An 18,563-nucleotide genomic window follows, 5' to 3' on the forward strand; every position below is an offset into this window, starting at 1 on the left:
AGTGGCCGTATCTCACCGCAATGCTTGCTCCGCCTCCCGGGTTTACGCCATTCTCCTGCCTCAGCCTCCCAAGTAGCTGGGACTACAGGCACCAGCCACCTCACCTGGCTAGCTTTTTTTTTTTTGTATTTTTTTTTTTAGTAGAGACGGGGTTTCACCGTGTTAGCCAGGATGGTCTCGAACTCCTGACCTCGTGATCCGCCCGTCTTGGCCTCCCAAAGTGCTGGGATTACAGGCTTGAGCCACCGCGCCCGGCCTTACCTTGCTATTCTTTAAGCACTCCAGACAAACACTGCCACCCTGGGGCCTCTGAACTGACTGGCCCCTCTGTCTAGAACACTCTTCTTCCAGATATAGCTAAGTCTTCCAGGTCCTTTGTGTGGTTGCTCACATGCCACCTCCTTAATGAGGCCTCCCTGCCCGTCCTGTTCAACATTTCAAACCATCTGCTAGCCACTGGCTTGCCTATCTGACAGCCTCACTCTGGCACTCCTGCTTCCTTTTTCCTACTCTACTTTTTTTCATACTGCTATTTTTGTCTTCTTACATGGTATTTAATTTACTTATTTATTATGTTTATTGTTTAATATCTTTTTCTGCCCAGTCTGTGAAGGTGGGAATCTTTGTTTTATTTGCTGATATGCCCAAAGCAACTAGAATATCCCTGAGTATACAGTAAGCACAAAAGCAAAGTTTTGTTAAATGAATGAGTGAATATCTAATTTTCCAGAAAAAAATAAAATTCACAATTTGTCTAAAGAATTTTATTAGACAAAAGTTTTATTTGAAAATTTCGAGAAATTAAAAAACAAGTCAGTGTTCCTTTTTTATCCCTTAATGTGATGAATTAGGATCCATGAAAACACCATAACATTTACATAAAAGTTAATAAATATCATTCAAATAACCTCTTCAGGGCAGTCTTTTAATAAAACCGGCATTTCAGTAAAATGGATTTTTTCTATAATGATATGCAATATAGTAGAATTTAATGCATATTTTAGATTTAAAAATAACCATGTAACAGTGTGTTGAGTGGGACCTTTTTATCTTGTTCCAGAATTGCAGCTAAAGCCTCAAGCTGAAGACAAAAGACTCTAAGTAACTAATTTTCTATATTTGGATTGCTATGAATAATCTGCTAGTCACTGGGGCCAGAAATCTGCCTACAGAGACTGCCCTGGGGAACCATTCCTGAAGAACTGAGAACCTCCACCCCAAAATGAGAATGAGTCTCGGCAAATGGGGAGTGCAGTGTTCTTAATGAAAAACCATTCTCTCCCCTCCCAATGCCTCTCTTCCCTCTTCAAATAACCACTTGTAATGAGTTTGGGGTACCTACAGATGGGGAGGGAGGGAGAAGTGGTCATGTCATTGCTTAGTTGAGTGTTTGCTTAGCTGCTGATTTGCTCATCTGCTCTTTTCTGCCTGAGCAGAGGTACGGGGAGTTGAGAACAATAGTGGGGCTAAGGAGGGGATAGTGTTTAATCTGTTTAATATGATCACTTCAAAGAGTAGCTAGGCTTGACCTATTTTATCTCTTGTCCTGTTCTAGAAGGCTGATAGTCAGGTAAAGGGACTCAGCAGTTATAGAAGGGTGACTGCCTAGATTAGGAAAGTGTGCCAGGGGTTGATCTCCCTGCAGGTGCCTCTGAAGAGCATATGCGGTCACCCCATGGGGGAGTTAGCAGCTGTGTGTCTGCTACATGGAGAGATATTGACACCCATGCAGTGTCAGAGAAGCAACAGCAAACAAGAAGAGGACTGTGACTGCATCCAGTTAAACCAGTCGATGTCCCTCCTTCCTCCTTCCAGTTTTTAAGCCCTGGGCTCCTAGAAGAAGTAGTGAGGGGCAGGAGGCTTTTCTGAGTAAGAGCATGCTTCATTTTGAGAAGCTCATTCAAGCTGCTGAGGCTATAGGTTGAACTACAGGGAGAAAAGGGCTTCAAACTGATTTTGAGACTGAAGTCTTCAGAGTAACAAAACTAATAGTAGGATTGAGTCTTAATTATCTGGAGAAGGATAGAGTTCTAATAACTGGAAACATCTAAGAAGTTATGGGCTGGAATCAAGTTGTTGTTAAGCATCCCTAATATATCGGTAAGATATTGCCGCATAATAAACCATTCCAAACTTAGTTACTTAAAACAACCATTTGTTATTTCTCAGAAGTCTGCAAATTGACTGGACAGTTTTGCTGATCTGTGACAAGTTCAGCTGATGTACACAGGGCTTGCTTATGCATATGCTGTCAACTGAGGGTTGGCTGGGAGCTGGCTTATCTAGGATGGCCTCAGTTGGGATGATTCTGCTTGGTTCCATATTCTGGCAGGCCAGCCTGAGCTTGTTCTCATGGTGGTGGTAAGGGTCTGAAGAGAGAAAGTAGAAACACTCAAGTACTTTTTTAGACCTCTACTTGAGCTTTTCAAAGGGTCCACATTCAGAGTTACTGCGAGAAGGCAATACCAAAGGGCATGGATATAGGGAGTGAAAAAATTGAGGTCATTAATGAAATCAGTCTGCCACAATTACCAGGTACAAAAGGGGATTCCACATAGGAATGTTAAGGACAATTATTGGAAAAAATAAAACCATTTCATGTTTGTACTCTGAGGAGTAGAGGTCCCTTAGTAAACACTTTATAATTGATTTGTATTACTTAGGTTCCTAAAACGGAGATTGCTTCTTTTATAGATGTGTTCTTTACAATGTATGAGTTTAACAGAAGTCATTTTTTTCATAATCCTGGTTTTTAAATTCAGGGGTCATGCTGAATTCGAATATATATAATCTCCACAATAATTCAGTAGGTAATGTCTAAATTTGTTGTGTCAAGAAAAAGTTATAGATAAAATGTATGGAATTTGGTATTGAAGAGTAGAAGAAACAAGGAAAGTTGCAAGTGGTTGCATCTGGATAGGCTGACCAGTGTATGTGGAGGAGTGAAAGAGGGGCTGCTGACTTTTGTTATATAGTCATCCCTCAGTATCCCTGGGGGATTGGATCCAGGACTACCTTCCCATACCAAAATCTGCAGATACTAAAGTCCCTGATATAAAATGGTTTAGTAGTTGCATGTAACCCATGCATATCCTCCTGTATACTTTAAATCATCTCTAGATTACTTATAATACCTGATACAGTGTAAATGCTATGTAAATAATTGTTATACTGTATTGTTTAGGGAATGATGACAAGAAAAAAAGTCTCTACATGTTCTAAGCAGTTGTAAGATATTAAAAATATTTTGTTAGCTGGGCACAGTGGCTCACACCTGTAATCCCAGCACTTTGGGAGGCTGAGGTGGGCGGATCATGAGGTCAGGAGTTCGAGACCAGCCTGGCCAACATGGTGAAACCCTGTCTCTACTAAAATACAAAATTAGCTGGGCTTGGTGGTGCATGCCTGTAATCCCAGCTGCTTGGGAGGCTAAGGCAGGAGAATTGCTTGAACCTGGGAGGCGGAGGTTGCAGTGAGCCGAGATCGTGCCACTGCACCCCAGCGTGGGTGACAGAGCAAGGCTCTGTCTCAAAAAAAAAAATTTATCTGAGGTTGGTTGAATCCATGGATGCAGTACTTGCTGATACAGGCGACTGGATGTATATATGCATTTTAATGCATGTTTAGTTGTTAAAATATGTGCTATATTACTTTGATTAAAATGAGTACTTTTTTTTTTTTTTTTTTTTTTTTTTTTTTAAAATGGGTTTTTTTTTTTTTTTTTTTTTTTTTTTTGAGATGGAGTCTCACTCTGTCACCCAGGCTGGAGTGCAGTGGCACAATTTCAGCTCACTGCAACCTCTCTCCCAGGTTCAAGCAATTCTCCTGCCTCAGCCTCATGAGTAGCTGGGATTACAGGTACCCACCACAATGTCCAGCTAGTTTTTGTATTTTGAGTAGAGATGGAGTTTCACCATGTTGTCCAGGCTGGTCTCCAACTCCTGACATGAGTTGATCCTCCTGCCTCAGCCTCCCAAAGTGCTGGGATTGCAGGTGTGAATCACCATGCTCAGCCAGTACTCTTTTTTTTTTTTTTCTCAAGAGGAAAGTCCATTTTCAAAGCACCATAACTGTGCTGTTATTTACATATATCTCATTTAATTTAACCCCACAATATCTCTGTGAGTTAGCCATTATTATTTCTACTTCAGACAAGGCATATAGGCTTAGAGAAAGTAAATGATTTGTCTAAGGTTACATAGTATTTATGTCCGAGACAGGGTCAAGACTGGAACCAAGGTGTGTCTGCCTCCAAAGACTATTGTCTTAACTCCTAACCTATAGTTTAATATTTGAATATTCATTGACTAAGTTAGAAGCTGAAGTTTTATCTATTCCATACCACTATTATGTAGCCAACACAGTGGAACTGGAATATGTATATATACATACACAAACAGATATATATATATATATGTATGTATATTTATTTTTCTTCTCAGTGCTCCCCCCTGCCCCAGCAAACTTTAGTTGCCTCTTATCAATGTGTAGTATTGAAACAAGAAAATAGCAATTGGGCAGATTCTTCCAGTGGGAATATGATTACTATCCAGCATGCCTAAATTTGTTCTAAGGAAAAAAAGTACTTTTATTTAATACTTTGAGTATTATATTAGGTGCCTAGATTTCAGATACTAGATTATAGTAGCACATATATTTAGATTTTTTTAAGTATGTGTGTAGTTTTTAAAAACACATGTAATCATGAGTGTTTCAAGTTATCAATATCCAGCTGTATTATCCTACTTTAGGTGTTACATTTGATACAGATTTGTATACTAATTGTCTTTAACAGATGCTGTAGATATTTATTGCAAAATGTCATTGAAAAGACATTTAATATATTAGTTTAGTACACATGGTGATTTAAAGTTTAGAATACATTAAGCACACTGTGTCAGAAATTATAAATAAACTAAAATGAGTAAAATTATTTTTAAATTGCTAGACAAGTCTTCACATTTAATGTTACATTAATGAGTTTTGTACAGAGACTGTTTAGAATAAAATCCTTTTTCATCAGATGTTGCACATATGCTTTCACTGTTTGTTTTTCTTCAAAGCAAAACTTAATGAAACAGCTAATAAAACCCAATTTTGCTCCTGATTCTTGGAAGAAACAAGCCCTTGAAGTGTACCCGCTGTTTATTCTTTTGCACTGGTTTTTGCTACTTTTCAGCATGTAAATTTTCCAGTAATGGAAAACAGTCAAAGCCATAAACCTTTTCTTCCAAGTCTTATAAACCCAGTGTTTATTTCTTATTTGTAGAGTGATTGCACAATGGAGACATGCTTTGCACACATACAGAGAAGTTTGGTCTCAGATCTTCATGTTCACCTCCTGCTGACTTCACAAGGGTGTAGTGCATGTGCATTTAAATGGCTGTTTATTATGTAAATAACCAAGAACCAGAATAGTGGTTTTAACTAACCTAAAAAATTGAGAGGTTTCAAAGTAAAAGACATATATGAGACTGCAGCCCTATTACTCTTATAAACCTCAAAGTGTGTTAGATGGGTGAGTAGTTTATGAAAAAGGATCAGCTTCTATGCATTAGAAATGTGTAGATGGGAGATGTGTATGTATCCCAAGTGGCTCTTTCACTAACCATAGAATATACTATTCTGTGTCTTCCAGCTTCTTCAGAGATGGATTGTTCAACTCTCTTGACAGGGTAGAGGTAGATATTTGGGTTGGGGTGAGAGACTGTATTCTAAGGCAGCTTTAAAGCGTGGCCTATGCTGGTACCAGTGCAAGGAGATCAGTATAGAAATGGAAAATTAGTGACTAAAAACTTTAAAGCAGTTTGACAGAATAATTTCTATGTCTGTTTAATACAAGAATTGAGGCTTGTAATTTGTATGTTTTGGATTTTTTAATTTCATTTTTTTCTAGTAATTCATTTTAGTGTTTTCACAAAATATGTCTATGACAGATTGGAAATAAAATCCTGATCTTTCACCACAGATGGTTTGAAAAGCATTTGGTCTAGGATAAGATTTTCAAATGTTGATTTTTGTCCCTTTGCCCTATAACATAACATTACGTATTAAAGTTTGAATAAAGAGAAAAGGCCATCATTTATCATTCCAGTACCCTAAGAAAACAGCTTGATGACCCTGAATGGTTAATAAGCTAAGGGTTGGGTGGCAGAACCTGAAGCAGAGATATTCTGTGTTTTCTCTTAAGGGCAGGTCCATATGCTTTAGTGACCACTGAGTGGAGTTGGTGTTGACATTCTCATATGAAAATTAGCAAGTCTAAGCAGGATTTATGTCTGAAGGAGGTTAGCTGTTGCCAAATTGAGATTTTAAAAATTGGGACAGGTTTTTAGGTGGAGGAAAGGAAAGAACAGAGAAAATTGAGTTGTGTACTTTTTGAAAGGTAATGTGAGATAGTGAGGAACTTTGGACTGCCATGGGGCATTATGTGGGTCTTGACAAAAAGTGAAGGTAGGAATGGGAAAGCGTGAATGACAAGTTTCATTTACTTCTCAGTTTTACCTCGGATAGCTTAGTGCTACTAAAAATCATGAGGCATGCCTTTTTGCTATGTACGTTATTCATTGCTGATACCCGGACAAGCAATCAGAATATAAAGCTGAGATTAATGTGTTATGTAACATAGGGTCATAAAAACGTACATAAGTCATAGAAATAGAGGTTTAGAGTTAGAAGGTCATATAATTCACCTTGTTCCAGATACTGCTTCTATTAAGGCTGCTTATGATGCATTAGCTTTTTTGTAGCTACTCTATGGGTTCTGCTTATGAGGGTGGGATGTGCTAGAAGGGAAATGTCCTTCAGTATAGCATTCGAGAAACAGAGGTCCCAAGCCATGGTTGAACGAGGATGAGATTTACCCAGATGATTGTCTAAGAATGTGCTGAGCCTGGGGGAGATAGGAGGCTGATCAGGGAGAAAGCTGAAAGTTGGGGATGAGATCAGAGCTTCTTAATTACTATACTGTGACATATTACTGTGCCACAAACAGGCTATAGGTGTACTCAGTATGCCGATGGTCATAATTAATAGTGTTTTGTACAAACATTCAGAAATTTATAGTAGTTGAAATATTTGAGTAGTATTTGAACGACTTCCTATGTAAACACCCTAGATTCACTGATTGTTTTGGGCTACAAAGCTTTAGGTATAGCACCTGTGCCCTGAAAATTCTCTGTAGTAGCAGTACCAGGTGGTACCTGCCCCTGACCTTGAACTTTGAATTATCCCAGTACATTTGATTACACATTTCTGATAAACTTGTCATCATCAGTAATTTTATTTTTTTAAATTATGATAAAATATATATAACTTAAAACTCACCATTTTAACCACTTAAAAATTAATTTTGGTAAAAAACATGACAGAACTCACTGTCTTAACAATTTTTAAATGTATACAGCTCAGTGGCATTAAGTACATTCACATTGCTGTGTAACCATCAGCACCATTCTTTTCCAGAACTTCCCATTTTCCCCACTGAAACTTTGTACCTGTGAAACAACTACTACTCATTCCCATTTCCTCCAGCCCCTGGCAACCACCATTCTACTTTCTGTCTCTATGAATTTGACTACTTTTGGTAACTCATATAAATGGATTAATATATTTGTCCTTTTGTGACTGGCTTATTTCACTTAGCATAATGGCTTCAGGGTTCATTCATGTTGCAGCGTGTATCAGAATTTCGTTCTTTTTTAAGATCAAAAAATATTGTATTGTATATACGTGCCACATTTTGTTTATCCATTCTTCTGTTAATGGATATTGGGGTTGCTTTCATCTTTTAAAATTTTGTTTTCTATCGCATGTACAATATTTGCATTTTATTTCAATTTTGTTTCCTATTATTATTTTATAGTTTTGCTGACTTAGAACATATGTATAATTCTTTTTATTGCTTTTATTACCACTTTCTGATACTAGGTGTTGTTAAGTAAAACACTGATTTTGTTACTTCTTGACTGACTTAGTTTTTGCCTTTGGTATTAATAATTAGCCAAAGTTACGTTCCTGATAGAATTTCATAATGGTTTATTATTTGTTTTGGGGAATTAAAAATACTTTTATTTCTAAAATCAAGTAATAATTCAATGAAATTTAATTAAACTGATTCATTAAAATGCCCTTTAGCTTAGAAAATAAACTTATCGGTGCCAGGCGTGGTAGCTCATGCCTGTAATCCCAGCACTTTGGGAGGCTGAGGTGGGTGGATCATGAGGTCAGGAGTTCGAGACTACCCTGGCCAAGATGGTGAAACCCCGTCTCTACTAAAAATACAAAAATTAGCCTTGCGTGGTTGTGGACACCTGTAATTCCAGCTACTCTGGAGGCTGAGGCAGGAGAATGGCTTGAACCTGGGAGGTGGAGGTTGCAGTGAGCCGAGATCACACCACTGCTCTCTAGCCTGGGCAACAGAGCAAGACTCCATCTCAAATAAATAAATAAATAAATAAATAAATAAATAAATAAATAAATTTATTGGCAGGGCATGGTGGTTCATGCATGTAATCCCAGCACTGTGGGAGGTCAAGGTGGGAGGATCACTTGAGCCCAGGAATTTCCGACCAGCCTGGGCAACGTATGACCTCATCTCTACAAAAAAATTAAAAATTACCTGAGCATGGTGGTGCATGCTTGTAGCCCTAGCTACTCAAAAGGCTGAAGTGGGAGGATGGCTTGAGCTTAGGATGTTGAGGGCTGTGGTGAGCTATGATCATGTCAACTGCACTCTAACTGGGGCACAGAGTGAGACCCTGTCTCCAAAAAAAAAAAAAAAAAAAAAGAAAAGCCGGGCGCTGTGGCTCAGGCCTGTAATCGCAGCACTTTGGGAGGCGAGGCGGGCGGATCACGAGGTCAGGAGATCGGGACCATCCTGGCTAACAGGGTGAAACTCCCGTCTCTACTAAAATCAAAAAAGCCAGGCGAGGTGGCGGGCACCTGGTAGTCCCCAGCTCTCGGGAGGCTGAGGCATGGAGAATGCGTAAACCGGAGGCGGAGCTTTGCAGTGGAGCCGAGATCGCGCCAGCTGAACTCCTGCCTGGGTGACACAGCTAGACTGCCGTCTCAAAAAAAAAAATAAATAAAATAAAATGAAAAAAAATCAATTAAAATATTTTAAGTCACACACGATTGTATGTATTATACGTATTTTGAATATTCAAGTTTTAATTTTGAAGTAAACAGACATCGATGATTAATTTTACGGATTTGGATGAAATTTGTTTTAAAAACATTTTAATGAATGCAGAAAGTTCCCTAACTCTGTAAACAGATTTTATGTAGTTGAAAAAGTCTATAGGCCCCATTAGTTCCTTGCACTAAAAAAAGACTTATTTTTTACAGATAGTGTTCTTACTTTTCAGTCTTACTGAATAACTTTTCATTAAAGCTACAAAGCCAGCATATTCACAAAACAAACACAGTATCTAAAAGGTTAGTCACCAGTTAGGTAATGAAATGACAATCGTCGCAAATTTGGATGTATGTGCTCAGTAGCTCTTTTTTTTTCTCAGCCTAAATGCCTTACTGGCAAGGAAAAGTTATGAGTTGAAGACAAGGTGCCAAGCAAACTGCACTGGCACCTCACTACAAAAACTCAGCAGGAAAAGATTTGAACATTTTAAAGTTCTGCAAAGCAACAAGAAAACCAAAGCTCTTTTCAGATTGGTTCTAACAATGTTAGATTAAGCTAAATAAACCAATTACAAGGTCACATCATTAAAAGCTAAAGCCAAACTGCCTCAAACAAGGATAGAAGCCCTCATTTTACCACCTAGTATGAAAATTGTTTGAGGCCAATAAAGAAAAGGAAAAAGTGGCACTCTCAGATAATGCTAGTGAATGTATTGACATTATATTGGATGGGAAAAAGATAGCATTAATCCAGATTATTATCAAATGAATCAGGTTTTATTTCAGATTGATGAATCTATACACATTAGAAACTGCTGAATTGCTGTATGAGTTATGATTCCTAAAGAGAAATTCTTGGAAAAATATCAGTTCTTTGTAAAGAAGTACCAAAACAAGTTACTGGGGATGAAATATTGAAGGTGGTAAATTCATACTTTGCAACAAATAAGGTATGGAACCAGGCTTGAATTTGTACACTGATGGGTGACTGCAATGATAGGAAGATGTAATGGCTTCGCCTCAAGGGTATTGTGGAGACACTGAATAGGATTCAAATAATTCAGTGTTTTATTGACAGAGAAACTCTTGTGTAATATACTTTTCCTGTGTAAGAGTTCCACACTCTGATGTGTCTAAATGGAGGATCTACTACAACTGAGGCTGCTTCACTTGTGTCTGTTTTCAGTTTTATGTATACAACTTTCCACCGTTTCATACTAAAGTGCAGTAGATATCCAAGAAAAAGTTTTGTCAAAAGTTTGGGAACTGAAAGGAGAACTGGAACTTTTTTGGTAAACAGTTCTTACTTTGAATATTTGTTAAAAGGTAGTTTTGGCTTGAAAATAGTTTAATTAGATGAATAAATAAACCTAACAGAAAATCGCCAGGACCTTTTGATAATGTATTCATATGTACTGATAAAGTTTATGGATTCAAAAATTAAGGCAAACGTTTGATCTTGGAAATGTGAGGTTAAAAATGATACAGTTATGGTTAGGCTGTGTTACTGAATAGAAAAGAATGATTATTAAGACAAGTAGAGCAACATTTGTATACGTAAGGAACAGACACATCTTTGGTTTGAAATGTATGATTTAATTGTATTCACAATTTCTTCATATTGTCATAAGAAATTTTCACATTACATTTGTCCATGAAAGTAAAGGAAGATCTATTTGATTTACTGAATGATGGCACTAGTAGAGTACAATTGAAGTTTGAATTATCCAAATTCTGGTTAATGATGAGAAAGTCGTTTCCATCATTTGGAGAAAAGTGATAAATATTCTCTACAGAGACAGAAAGTAGATTAGTGGTTGCCTGGAGCTGAGTTAGGAATGGGGATTGAATGTAATAATTACATAATATAGAGAAAACTTTATACAAAGTCTCATATAAACACCACCAAATCCCCTCCAGTTTACCCTATTATTCAAATATGAATTTCTGTGTATGTCATGATGGGAAAAGGGTTAGAAAACATTGGACTGAATCATATGACAACCAGAATGCTGAGTCAAGAATGTCAATTATGACAGGTCCCAAATTCAGCAGCTTAAGAAAATTCAGAGAATGGAATAAAAAGCAAGGACTGGGAGAGTATAACTTGCCTGTGTCTTGTGACTTACTGATGTGGGGGATAAGAGTCAGCAGTAGTGGGATGGTTAGATGTTGGAGCATGATGAACCAGACCAAGCTGGACTAAGCCAATAGCTGTTCAGATGGCTTCTGAATTATGTGGAAGAATAAAGGCCTGGAAGGAGAAATAAATTATACTAACATTTTATATCTCACTCATGGGGATAGACCAAAGTAAGTTAACTCTTGGTACCTATTTTTTATGAAAAAATACTTATTAGCAATTACTTTGTACTAGGCTCTATTCTAAATGCTTTGCCTATATTCACTGAGCTTATCTTCACATTGGTTTGTAATAGTACCAATTATAATTCACATTGGTTAGTGATAGCACCAGTTTATAGATGAGGAAACTGAGGTCATATGTATTGGTGGCAGAGTTGAATATCAACTCAGGCAGTTTGTCCTTAGAGTCTGTGAAGTCCGTAGTGACACTAACCACCAGTCTCCTTCTAAATTCCCACCACTGGTCTCAAGGCAGGCTATTCTTGTGGCCTGGGGCTTCTTCTGTGTAGGATGTGGCTGGCCTACAATGGATGCTACAGTAGGGCCTCCTCATGAACTCTGACTTGGGTGTTTCTGGGCTCCATCACAGTCTTTGTGGGAAAGCTGAAGAATATAGTCTGATCTTAAAATGTTCTGGGAGAATATTTAATCTGCAGCAGCCCATCATCTACGTAGCTGTGCTTAAGAATGTGGTAGCCACTACCCACATGTGGTTATTCAAATTGAAATTTAAATTAAGTAAAATAAAATAAAATAAATAAAATAAAAAATTTGGTTCCCTGGTTGGATTAGCCACATTTCAGGTGGCTACTACCTACCATTTTGGACAGCACAAAGAACAGTTCTATCATTGCAAATGATGTTATTGAACAATAACATTCTCACTTGTCCATTTTTCCATGTCTGCCACATCAAAAGTGAGAACTCATTTCCTAGTAGCTTCTAAGTCCTCAGTTTTCCTCACTTCTCATTGGCCCCACTGATTCTGTCTTTCTTCAGATTGCAAAAGATAGTGATACCAGAAAATAATATATTATTTTGGTGATCATTAGTTGCTGGTTCATACAAGATTTCCTTTCTTAAAACAGTCCTGCAGTACTATTGACCTTACTCACCTTACCTTATCCTGCAAGTATAATAATTGCAAACTAAATTCTATATAATCCTTACGTGACATGTCGCCTGTCACATTTGGGCTCTTGTTGAACTTGACGGCATCTATAGCTCTTGTGTCTCAAAATTGTGTGTTACAGGCCGGGCGCGGTGGCTCAAGCCTGTCATCCCAGCACTTTGGGAGGCCGAGACGGGCGAATCATGAGGTCAGGAGATCGAGACCATCCTGGCTAACATGGTGAAACCCCGTCTCTACTAAAAAATACAAAAAAATAAACTAGCCGGGCGAGGTGGCGGGCGCCTGTAGTCCCAGCTACTCGGGAGGCTGAGGCAGGAGAATGGCGTGAACCTGGGAGGCGGAGCTTGCAGTGAGCTGAGATCTGGCCACTGCACTCCAGCCTGNTTGTGTAGTTGGATAGTTTTTAGCCGACATTTAGGATTTTATTTTTTTTCATGATAGGTATCATCTCATTTTTGCTTGTGACGATTTTAAAAAATTAAATCTTAAATTGTTTACCTTACAAATCATTATTACTATTATTATCATCATCATCATTTTATACTCAGCTTTGATAAGCAACATTCCTTTGTAGGTTGGTTAAAACTAACTCATTTGACCAACTTTTGTAGGTTGATCCAAATTAACCTCTTATTTTATTTTTATTTTTTAAGAGAGTTACCAGATGGGCAGGATGCTGTAGAAGTAGTGAGTTTGATCTCAACCACATCATTTAGAATGCCCACATGAGGTCTGGGCAGTCATGTGAGTAACGACTCCAGAAATCATACCAAATTTGAAGAACCTGACAATATTGAATGTGGAGAAAAATAGACTATTTTAGATATTCGAAGGACTGTATTGAATGAGCAGTGTTGATCAGAAGGAAAATATATTGTATTGGGAGCAAATTTATCAAGGTTAGTTATGAAAAAAATGTATGTTGTTAGTGTATCCAGAGCAACACACATAGGTTATCAAGACCTTGGAGCAACACCAGATAAGAAGGGGTAACTGTAGGATATTTCCATTTTTGGGCCCACAAAGGTGAAGTGAGCCAAAAAAACACAGTGAGAATTAAACAAAGTAGGGTTAAGTTTTCATTAAAGGCTGTGCCTGCATTCACCACTCCTGGTTGCCCTGGCAACGGGGCTCCCTTGCATGCTAATGACATTATAATGTTAAAAAACACATGCAAATGCGGTAAATAGTAATTAGAGGCAGAGGCATACATGGAGTAGTGAGCTCCACCTTGGGAAGGTCTGGGAAGAGCTGGTGATGGATTTGTACCAAAGACAAAGAAAGAGGTAGTGAAAGAAGGGTTAAGTAGACATAAAAAGGTAAAGTAGAGTCTGCATAAAGCACAGTCTTGCATTTGTGTCCTGCTAATACCTGTTGTTTCTCCAGCAGAATATAGTCAATCAGAAGTCATGCTACTTGTACCTCCAAATTGTCTTAACTATTCTACTTGTTGGCAGCACTGTATGGAAAGAATCTGAGCTGTATTTTGGCTTAGATTTGGAGCAACTATAGCAGCCTGCTGCTTGGAATGCTCTCTGCCCACACTGGCAGGGCTGGGCCTGCCCAGACAAGGTAGTGGGACCAGAGTATGTAGCCAAAAGTCTGTCTTGGTGAAGAAAGAGAAGACTTAATTCTATGTTGCTTCAGATGAGACAAGTAGGACCAATGAGAGACTCTGGTTAGTATAAGGTGTAACTGACTAATAATATATGCTGTTTGCCCCTGGAAATGTGCAAGGAGATGATGGTTGACTGCCTGTCTCAGGTGTGATAGATATGGTTTTTGATTTGCCTGAATGGTTAGATTCAGAGTCTGTATATCTGTGCTGTTTCATTCTTCCCTTTCTTTCATTTTATTCAGGCTCTTTTCTATTTTTATTGTTATATATCTGTCTATGTGTTTTTCTTGGAAATAGCTAGAAAATGTTATATTGCCTGCTTCACAATATCCCAGTTCTTTGATCATTTTGGTGTCAGTTGAACCATAGTCATTGACTAAAAATTGCCAGGAATAGCCATTCAAATACATAAACTTTTACTATTCTTTTTCCTCTCTCAATTAAAAAAAGGTTAAACATTTCATAAGGAAAGCACATATGCTTTTGTAAAAATTTGCATTAATATATTAAAAATTCAAGCAATATAGAAATATATATGATAAAATGTTTAAGTATCTTTCTGTCACCTTTCACCCTATCTGCTAACTTCCAATCTCAAACTCCTCCTTAGAGATTACCAGTGTTAACAGTTTGGGATTTGACTTCAAAACTTCTTCCTATGCCTCTATATATGTTGTTATTATATATTATAATATATACTATTAAGACATTATTAATGGCTAATACTTATTGAGTGATTACTATGTGCCAGACATTGTTCACACCTTTTTAATATATTAATTCATCTAATCCCTTTGAGGGATTTTGGGAAAGGAAGGTAAAGAGGAGTTTAGAAACTTGTCCAAAGTGGCACGCCAAATTAATATGCCAGGAATTCTGTTTGGGATGGAGCTCATGCATTTTCTCACCATACTATTCTGCCTGCTTTAGTGCTAACATATACATATAGAATGATTATTCTTCAAGTAGCTTGTTTTCATTTAATATTTAAGAAGTCATTCTATATCAGCAACTTCTACCAGTTTTTTAAAATTGTTATATTTTATTCTCTTCAGATGCACCATAATATAACCATTCCCCTATTGATGGGCATTTAATTTACTATTACAAAAGATAACTTAATAATTATCAGTGCAATACAATTTTTATGTGTACATATATATTTCTATGAGAGTAGATGTTTCAAAATAGAATTGCTGAATGGCAGCATGCTCAGTTTACATTTTGATAGATAATGCGAAATTGGCACAATTATTGCTCCCTTCTTTTTTTTTTTGGAGTTGGAGTTTTGCTCTTGTTGCCCAAGCTGGAGGGCAGTGGCACGATCTCGGTTCACTGCAACCTCCACCTCCTGGGTTCAAGTGATTGTCCTGCCTCAGCCTCCTGAGTAGCTGGGATTACAGGCACGCGCCACCACCCCTGGCTATATTGCTCCCTTCTTGAAGCACTCTTTGCTTGGCATCTGGGATGCTGCCCTCTTGGTTTTCCTCCTGCCCCAATGACTGTCCCTTTTTGGCTTCCTCTGCTGGTTTCTCTTCATCTTCCAACAACTAGACATTGGAGTGCATCACTGCTCAATTTTTGAACTTCTCTTCTCCAATTAGACTCACCTTGTAGGAGATCTTATTCAGCGCCTTGGCTGTAAATACTATACACACGCACACACAGACACACATGTATATATATGCGTATAGATACATGTATGTATATATCTGTACTATATATGTATATATGTATTGATGTACTATATATGTGTATCTATACACATGTACAGATGTATATGTACTATATATACTATATATGTACTATGTATATGTGTATATATATAGTATATGCACATTTATGTATATATACTACACATATATAATATATACATATATACTATATATTAGGTGCATATACATATATGTAGTATATATACATATGTACTGATGACTTTTCCTTTTAAGTGCCTATCATGTCATGACATTGATAGGCACTGGCATTTTACTGCCTATCATGAACTTCAGGCTTTTGTATCGAACAACCAAACTGACATTCCATTTTTGTGTCTACCAGTCATCACAAATTTAACTAATTTTTACTACCCAACCCGCAACCTGTATCTTCCACATACTTCCCTATGTCAGTAATTATTAGCTTCCAATTGCTCAAGACAAAAACCCGGTGTTACCCTGAACCACTCTCTTTCTCATACATTCCATGTTTGATCCATTAGCAAATTCTAATAACTCTATCTTCAACATATGTTCATACTCGACCACTTTTAACACCTTCATCGTACCACCGTAGCCCAGGCTGCCATCGTTTTCACCTGGCTTCCTAATTAATGCCCTTTTAGAATCTAGTATCTAAACAATAACTAGAGTTATCCTTTTAAAATGTGAGTTCAGTCATATAACTCTTTTACTAAAACCGTCCAGTGACTTCCTATTTAGTCTGAGTGAAAATCAAAGCTTTAACCATGGCTTCCAAGGCCTTCAATGGTTCCTGCTGTCTTTCTTCTCTAATCTTTGTCTTCTATCATTCTCCCACTCCTTTATTCTGCTCCAGCCATCCTACTATCCCTGCTGTTTCTGTTGGGCCTTGGCCCTTCCTGTTCCCACTATCTATTGTGTTCTTCCCCTAGATAGCTTTATGAGTTGCCCCTTACTTTCTTCGTATCTGTGCTCAAATGGCACCTTATCAGTCAGATCACACCTGCCCACCTACATAAAATAGCATCTTCTCAACACTATCATTTTAAATTCTGCTTAACTGGATTTCTTCATTTATTTATCTATTATTATTTATTTATTTTTTATTTGAGACAGAGTCTCTCTCTGTCACCCAGGCTGGAATACAATGGTGCGACCTTGGCTCACTCATCCTCCTGGGTTCAAGCGATTCCCCTACTTCAGCCTTCCGAATAGCTGAGATTACAGGCATCTGCCACCATGCCAGGCCTATTTTGCGTTTTAGTAGAGACAGGGTTTCACCATGTTGACCAGGCTGGTCTCAAACTCCTGACCTCAGGTGATCCGCCCGCCTCGGCCTCCCAAAGTGCTGGGATTACAGGCATGAGCCACTGCACCTGGCCAATTTATTGAGTTTTATTGCACTTAAAACCACTTGCTCTACATATTTAGTTGTCTGCTGTTTATCTTCTTCGTCCTGCACCCTACCCCGTCCTCCAGAATGTAAGCTCCATGAAGGCAAGAACTTGTCTGTTTTGTTCACTGCTGTATTCTTAGGACCTAGCACAGCACATTGCATGAAGTAGGTGCTCAATAAAATTTATCGAATGAATGAATGAATGAGAAATTGGACAGGATTTCCCTCCAAACAGACTGTACTAATTTATACTCCTATCAAAAAATAAATGAATATGCTTATTTTCTCATATGCTCTATAAAATTGGATATTGCTGATTGCTAAACTTTTTTTATTCTAAAAGATGAAAATTATATATTTTCAGATTTGCATTTTCCTTATTAATACTAATGTTGAGTGTATTTTCATATGCTTATTGGTTATTGGTATTTCTTTTAGGCATTTATTATGTCCTTTGTTTTATTGTGAGTTTATTTTAAATATTGATTTGTAAAAGTAACATTATATATGATTATATATTATATAATAATAATATAAAATATAAATCCTATATAATAATATATAAGAGTAACATATATTATTACAGTATTTGTCATTTTCTATAGGTATTGCAAATATTTTTCCCAGTCTGTCACTTTTCTTTTAACATTGTTAACAGTATCATTTGTCATATAGAAGTTTTTAAATGAATCTGCCAGTCTTTTGCTCAGTAGCTTTGGAGTTGGTGTTTTGCTTAGGAAGTCTTTCACAACTTCAAAACTGGGAAAATATTCTTTTGTATTTTCCCCTACACCTTTATAATTTTAATTTTTGTATTTAGGGTTTCAACCCATTTGGAATTTATTTTGGGAGATTTTGTGATGTGGTAGTGTAGCTTATTTATTTTATTTAATGGTGAACCAAATGACTTTATATTGATTACTGACTCATCTGTTTGTTCATCTCTGACCCCAAATCCCCAATTTATCATATATTAACTTCTAGCATATGTGGCACTGTTTTATAGAGTCTGTATTCTAGTTTCCTGATCTGTTTTCTTCTCTGTCACAATAACGTGTTTTAATTTTTACAAATGGGTCGGGCACAGTGGCACATGCCTGTATTCCCAGAACTTTGGGAGGCTGAGGTGGATGGATCACCTGAGGTCAGGAGTTCGAGATTAGCCTAGCCAACATGGTGAAACCCCGTCTCTACTAAAAATACAAAAATTAGCTGGGCATAGTGGCAGGCACCTGTAATCCCTTCTATTCGGGAGGCTGAGGCAGGAGAATTGCTTGAACCCAGGAGGCGGAGGTTGCAGTGAGCTGAGATTGTGCCATTGCACTCCAGCCTGGGTGACGAGTCAGACTTCATTTCAAGAAAGAAATCTTTTTTTTACAAATACTCTTTAGTTGATTTTTATATCTGATAATTCTACATTTTTTAATTTCTTTACTC

At 37.5% G+C, this 18,563-nt stretch overlaps 1 protein-coding gene across 1 annotated transcript in view; it reads left to right on the forward strand.

Moving 5' to 3' along the window:
- The first annotated feature begins 13,653 nt into the window (after positions 1-13,653).
- ATG10 (autophagy related 10) overlaps positions 13,654-18,563 on the forward strand; it is a 222,304-nt gene continuing 217,394 nt past the window's right edge. Inside the window, exon 1 of the mRNA XM_017892224.1 lies at positions 13,654-13,734. The gene's annotated coding sequence lies outside the window, so the exon portion shown is untranslated. The remainder of the gene's footprint in view (positions 13,735-18,563) is intronic.

Source organism: Rhinopithecus bieti, unplaced genomic scaffold (assembly GCF_001698545.2).
Source record: "Rhinopithecus bieti isolate Rb0 unplaced genomic scaffold, ASM169854v2 scaffold_21777, whole genome shotgun sequence".
NCBI classification, from domain to species: Eukaryota; Metazoa; Chordata; class Mammalia; order Primates; family Cercopithecidae; genus Rhinopithecus; species Rhinopithecus bieti.